Source organism: Nanorana parkeri, unplaced genomic scaffold (genome assembly GCF_000935625.1).
Source record: "Nanorana parkeri isolate BGI_ZX_2015 unplaced genomic scaffold, ASM93562v1 scaffold1605, whole genome shotgun sequence".
Classification (NCBI taxonomy): Eukaryota; Metazoa; Chordata; class Amphibia; order Anura; family Dicroglossidae; genus Nanorana; species Nanorana parkeri.
The window spans coordinates 179,773-186,689 of NW_017307873.1; the positions used below are offsets into that span (position 1 = coordinate 179,773).

General features: G+C 47.1%; 1 protein-coding gene across 1 annotated transcript in view; it reads right to left on the reverse strand.

Annotated features, from left to right (window-relative positions):
• The window catches only part of LOC108799024 (von Willebrand factor A domain-containing protein 5A-like), a 24,677-nt gene extending 20,087 nt beyond the window's left edge, over positions 1–4,590 (reverse strand). The window contains exon 1 of the mRNA XM_018570834.1: positions 4,499–4,590. The gene's annotated coding sequence lies outside the window, so the exon portion shown is untranslated. The remainder of the gene's footprint in view (positions 1–4,498) is intronic.
• Positions 4,591–6,917: the final 2,327 nt, after the last annotated feature.

Below are 6,917 nucleotides of genomic sequence, written 5' to 3' on the forward strand. Positions count from 1 at the left end.
AGAAGCACAGCCCAGCACAGAGAAGCACAGCCCAGCACAGAGAAGCACAGCCCAGCACAAAGAATCACAGCCCAGCACAGGGAAGCACAGCCCAGCACAGAGAAGCACAGCCCAGCACAGGGAAGCACAGCCCAGCACAGGGAAGCACAGCCCAGCACAAAGAAGCACAGCCACCATTAGCCCTGCACAACCTAGCACAAAGCAGCACCAACCATTAACCCCGCACAACCCACAATACACCCTACATAGCCACCTGTGTCCACACAGCCCACCTATGATTCCGCGCAGCCCACCATAGAACCTGCACAGCCACGTGAGAGTCCACACAGCCCACTATAGGCCCCCGCATAGCCCAACATAAACCCTGCACAGCCTCCTGAGACCCCACACTGCCCTCTAAGACCCCCACAGAGCCATCCTGAGACCCCCACAGAGCCACCTGGGATCCCCCGCTGGGAAAGAACAAGCCGGCACCCTGGAGAAGTACAGAGCATGTAGCCTCATGTTATTATGCATTGACGTATAATGCATTGCTGGGATTTGTAGTCCTCTATAGCCGGTTGCCATTCGGCATTGCTGTATAATGTATTGCTGGGATTTGTAGTCCCTCTACAGCTTGAAGGCAGAACTAGGGTTGCCGCTGTGACCGGGCCCTGGCGCAACACCACTATCCTAAAATTATTAGCCTGTATTTACAAAAACTGTCACATGACACTAGAAAATAAGGTATCGGCAATTGGTATCGGTGAGTACTTGAGGAAAAGTATCGGTACTCGTACTCAGTCTTGAAAAAAAAATGGTATTGTGCATTCCTACTTATTATTATTATTATCATCATTACCCTCCCCACCCCCACCTAACACAGCACATACTCACCAGTCCTTCATTCCCTGCACTTTTCTTTTCAGTGGCAGCCAAAGGAAACAACCAATACTTCCCGGAGAATGTGACTCATTCCATGTGACAGCATTGGGCCATTCAGCACTGCCAAAGGGGGAGTCCATAGCCCAATGGTACTTCCAGAATCCCTGCCAGGACTTCCAATGGTACTTCCAGATTCCCTGACATGACTTCCAATGGTACTTCCAGATTCCCTGCCAGGACTTCCAATGGTACTTCCAGAATCCCTGACATGACTTCCAATGGTACTTCCAGATTCCCTGCCAGGACTTCCAATGGTACTTCCAGAATCCCTGACATGACTTCCAATGGTACTTCCAGAATCCCTGACATGACTTCCAATGGTACTTCCAGATTCCCTGACATGACTTCCAATGGTACTTCCAGAATCCCTGACATGACTTCCAATGGTACTTCCAGAATCCCTGACATGACTTCCCAAAGGTACTTCCAGAATCCCTGACATGACTTCCAATGGTACTTCCAGAATCCCTGACATGACTTCCAATGGTACTTCCAGATTCCCTGCCAGGACTTCCAATGGTACTTCCAGAATCCCTGACATGACTTCCAATGGTACTTCCAGAATCCCTGACATGACTTCCAATGGTACTTCCAGATTCCCTGACATGACTTCCAAAAGGTACTTCCAAAATCCCTGCCAGGACTTCCACAGTTCCCTGAACCCAAGCCCTCTGAACAAAAAAGTATTTAAGCTCTAGCCTTTGAAGGGGCTGGTTCTGTATATTCTAACCAGGAACCCCTTCTTAAAGGGAGCCATAATACTAAAGGGATGCCAGATAGCCTACGTGTTGCTGACCTGGATTGACCTGAATACCCTCTAGTCTGCATCAGCCCCTGCCTGGACCTGACTACTCTCATGATTGCCGCCTACCTTGACTTCTGCCTGGACCTAAATACTCTCATTTGCCATCTACCTCAACCACTGCCTGGACCCGACTACTCTCTCAGTGCCTTGACCCCTGCCTTGCCGTCTCCACGCTGTAGCTGTCCCTGGTCCTGATATATCTCTTGTTGGGGCAATCCTAAGGGCCACAATCTCCTGACAGTTAAAGCAAACCGGGACCACTAGGGTCTCTGGCCCATCTCCACCCTCAGGAGCTCAGGTGAAAATATACTGTTACTTAGGCCCCATTTACACCTGTGAATAGGGCTCATTGCAGGGGGGTCTCGTGAATTTCTCTGTGAGACTCATGCACTCCCCTGTGGACGGGAGTCACCGTATAATCCCATAGAGAAGGACAGGCTGCTGCGTGCAATCACAAGCAGCACCTGTCCTTCCCAGGAGCGGCCCGATACGGCCGTGCATGCTGCACAGATCTGTACGGACCGGCTCTTATTAGTGTGAATGAGGCCTTATTCGCAGCCTGAGTGACTATTTGCGAACAGCTGCGGACGGTGTCAGCTCTCATTGGATTGCATGCCTCCCGCTTGCAGCAGATTGCATGAGTCTCACGGAGGAATTTGTGGTACTTAAGCAATTGGCCCCATTCAAAAGAGTGAATGGGGCCCAAGACCCAGCTCGGGTGAGCCTGTGTTATCTGCCAAGGGGCCACCTGAACAGTGCTACTTTCTATGTTTCAAGTCACTTACCTCTGAAGGAAGCCTTGCTGTATGAGAACCGCCTACCGGAGCCAGTAAGCTTTGTCTGATTATACGGAAAAGATTTGAAGTCCCGACCCCTCTTGAATATGATTTCCCTTTACCAGGAAGTGAGGGGGAACTAGGGTTGCCACCTGTCCCGGATTCAACTGGACAGTCCGGGTTTTGAGTCCTGTATATGCTATGTCTGGGTTTCAGCTGGCCCGCAACCCAGAAACATCACATACAGGACTCAAAACCCAAACTGTCCAGGTGAATCCGGGACAGGTGGCAACCCTAGGGAGAACCTGGAAAGGAGTAAGAAATGGGACAGGAGTTCTAACCTTCCCCATGTTGGTTATGTGTTTAGATGAAGCACTGAGATCCTGAGGAATGCGGAATTCAGCTTATAAGAACATTACATCTGAAGACGGCATTGTAGAAAGGAAAACATATATACAGATAGAACCCCGTATATGATAGAGGAGCAAGCACCGGGGACTGACATTGCAGTATGCTGCCATCTAGAGCTCAATAGGTAATATTACACCTCTGAATGTCAGTAATACAAATCACCTGCATGCTGCTGTATTTCCAACACCCCCACCCCATGCAAAACTACAACAAAATGTTTTTGGCTTGACATAGACTTCCAGGTGAACCTGTCACTGTATGTGAGACATAAAGCCAACCTCTCACAGGGACACCATGCTCACCAACAGTCCTAAAAGTCCTGAAAACACATAGACACTATTGGGTACTTTTTTATATAATACAGGAGGGGAGCCCCAAAATTAAAAAGAGAACTATGGGGTTAGGGCTTTTCCCCATAGTTCTCCTTAGGGTAACGGGAGGACACAAACTAGTGTCCTCCCGTCACCCTAAGCTCAGTATATAGGGAGCTACAGCTCGAAAAGCAAAAATTTAAACTTTAACTTTAACCCCTTCATGACTGAGGCCTTTTTTGTATTTGTTTTTCATTTTTTGCACCCATGTTATACTCCACCTTTTAGGCCTAAAAATTGCAAACATTATATATTTTCTGAAAGCCGAGACCCTATAGAATAGAACAGTTGCAAATTTTTATGTTGCACCCAAAATTTAGTGAAAAATGTACTTAAATGCCCCATAACACAATAAAATACCCATTTTTTTTTAATTAAAAAAGAAGCGCGGCGGCGGCGTGTGTGTGGGGCGGGGGGAGGTCTGTTCGGTGGTGGTGGTGGTGGTGTAGGCGGCCCCTTCGCGGGACTGTAGAAGCGATCTGGCGACAGCTGAGCCACCAGAATCGCTTCCATTGTAAAGCCGACAGTCGGCTTTACAAGTTTAAACAGGGTCCCGGCTGCAAAACCTGCCGGGAGTCTGTTTAAACAGCCCCGATGCTGTACGTCGTCGGTCACGAAGGGCTTAAGGGCCAGCAAGTCCACTATGCACTGCAGAGCACCCTCTCCGTAGGTCCTGGTGGCCATTGTCACCGAGGCAGAAAGAGATGGAAAAGACAAAACCAGAACAGGAGGTGAGGACGAATCTTCCAATGGGGGACACCTGTTCTGGTTACAACTCAGGGCGGAGTTTCCCCTCACTTTGTGGGGATCTCCTCCCGCTTCCTGTTGTGTCTCCAGGACAGGAAGTGAAGGGAAATCTCCCGAGCAGGGTACAGACACGCATATAAAGTGAAGGAGGTTTAACTCTTCCCTACTGTATCCAAAACTAAGAGGAAGTCTTGTCTATACCGTACATACACTATAATAGGATTGGGAGTTCCCGCTGTGACGTGCTGAAGGTGAATTCCATCATCACTAGCACCCGCACAGCTACATGTATACTGTACTCTACATCCATGTATACTCTATGTACAGTATGTATGATCTGTACAATGCAGACATGTTACATGTACAGCACCGACTTCCTGATCATATATACAAGACATGCACAGTCTATATACAGCGTCTGTCTATATACAATGTACAGGACGCGCGTATGATGTATACGGTACCTGCGTGCAGTCCGTCCTGTCCTCTTGCTCTTCCTGCAGTGCTGGGAGGGTGAGCTCTGTGCAGTCAGTGCGAGGAGTGTCTGTGTCTTTCTACAGGCAGGAGGAGGGAACATAGAGGGGGGCGTAGTACAAGGGAGGAGAGGACGAGGAGGGAACATAGAGGGGGGCGTAGTACAGGATCTGATTTACCAGCAGCGTGCAGCATTCTGCCAGCGATCCGCCTCCACATGACAGGTTATTAGTACCGGGATACAATTGTGTCAGGATTATAAAGTGCAGCCTCAAGGAATACATAAAGTCTGATGAACCGTGATCAGGGAACGCAGCCAAAATCAATTCCACCCAAATTTTCTGTTGCATAAAAAAATGAGAAGAACCGAAATTCTGAATCATATTAAAGTCAATGAGGGACTGTGTATTCATAGTCCTCTGTGGACGAGGAACTGTCACCATAATGGCATTAGAGTATGGGGCGGGGGGTTATGGAGCTTCCAGGGGAAAAAACACAAATTATCTGAACCAAATAAAGTTCATATATTGAAGCTCTTCAGTCCTTAGATGTGGCGGCTGCCTTCGTTTTCTTTTTCAGGCTTCTTTGTTATAAAGCGCACTTCTCCTTTAAGACGGTGACAGTCCAGCCTGTGATTTTACTATGTAGGGATTTTTCTGCTTTTATAAAAATGTGTACAAATAGAGAGACATTGTAACTAATACATTATACTTGGATTGTCAATCATTGCGGCACCTGAAGTCCCATCATAGATAGTCCATATGTGTTACTGACAACGCTCACCATACTGTATTTACCTAGGACAGGAACTATGTTTGGACTACAGAACACCTCACCCTCTCCTCCTCTCCATAACATAGAGGGGGGGGATAACTGGGAACAAGGCTTACTGATATCAGGGGGCAGAAGCAAAAATCAAAGGAAGTTATCTCCCCAGCCAGATTTCTGGCAGGATCATCAGGTATGTATCGGCATTTATAAAACAGATGTAACAAAACCCCTTCAATGATATGATTAACAGACAATAAAGGAGCGAGTACAACAAGTTTCATTGTTAAGGAGTCCATAGACTTTAACCCCTTCCTGTCCAGCCGCTGTAATTTAAACGGCCGGACGGGACACTCTTGAATGTGGGCGGGCGTTTTAAAATGTCCTTGGCCCGCTCCCTTTGGTGACAGCAATTTACACAGCGATGGCTGTTTACATGCAAGCGTTTGGGCGGCTATACCCTAGGGGACACATTAGGGGTCTAGTATACCCCTGATGTCTTCATAAAGAAGACCCGTCACTGTATATTTAGAAGCCAGTAGGCGATAGCAATAAAGTTAACTGTAAAAAAAAATGAAAGTCATGGAAAAAAAAAAGCACAAAAATGTTTCAAAGTCCCCCCCTCCCCAACCATACACACACATGCAAATGCACACATGCATCGGGTGTGCCTTCATGCAAAAACAACGATTGCGTCCATTGTGCCGCGCATGTTAGCAATAATTCTAGAGCCATCAATCACTGATAACACTAAACTGATAAGTGGTAAAAGCTTTTCAAGTGTTGCCAATGGACAATGATGGGTGTGGTAGTTTTTTTGCAATTTTAAGGCTTGGCATGTTTGCTGTCTATTTACCTGACGCGACAACGACTTTTATATTTTACCAAAAAAAAAAATGGATAATAAATGTTTCATAACGTAATGTAGGAAGAAAAAAAATAAAATTCAAGAATTTCAGTACTTTATATAGTAAAAAATTAAAAAATACCCCCAGTGGTGATTAAATACCGGCAAAAGGAAGCTCTATATGTCCCTAAAAAATGGTATAAAAGTAATGTTAGTACTGAGCGTTGCGTGACTGAATAAGCCCTCGTTCTCACCTGAACATTTTGTAGCGTGTTCTACGCTCGATGAACGCTCTACAAAACGCTCAAAAATCTAAATCCCATTGTATTCAATGGTCTCGTTCCCACCTTGGCGTATTTCCGCCCGTCCCTAACGCGCTACAAAACGGCCCACGCCTGAAAAGGTACAGGTACTACTTTGGGACGTTTTGTTGCGCGTTTCCTTTGGGATACAGCCAAGTAGCCTTCGAAAACGCGCAACTTTATTACCGCGAATCGCGACGGTCGCGCATATGCAATACACCTAGGTGTGAACGAGACCGAAATGTCTCTCGGCGCTGAATATAAAATAATGGCCGGGACAGGAAGGGGGTTTAACGCCCCGGTCTTCATGTGGTTAAAGCCGGGAGGGCAAAGACCATGTCTAGTATAAAGCGACTCAGAAACTGCGACATGCACCGTGACAATTGGTAGGATGTTATGATCTCCGGGACCTTTTTTTCCTCCGATGCCCTTAATGTCCTCTCCTGCTATCTCCCCTCAGGCGGCTGAGCAGGTTCTATTATGGGCTGTGCA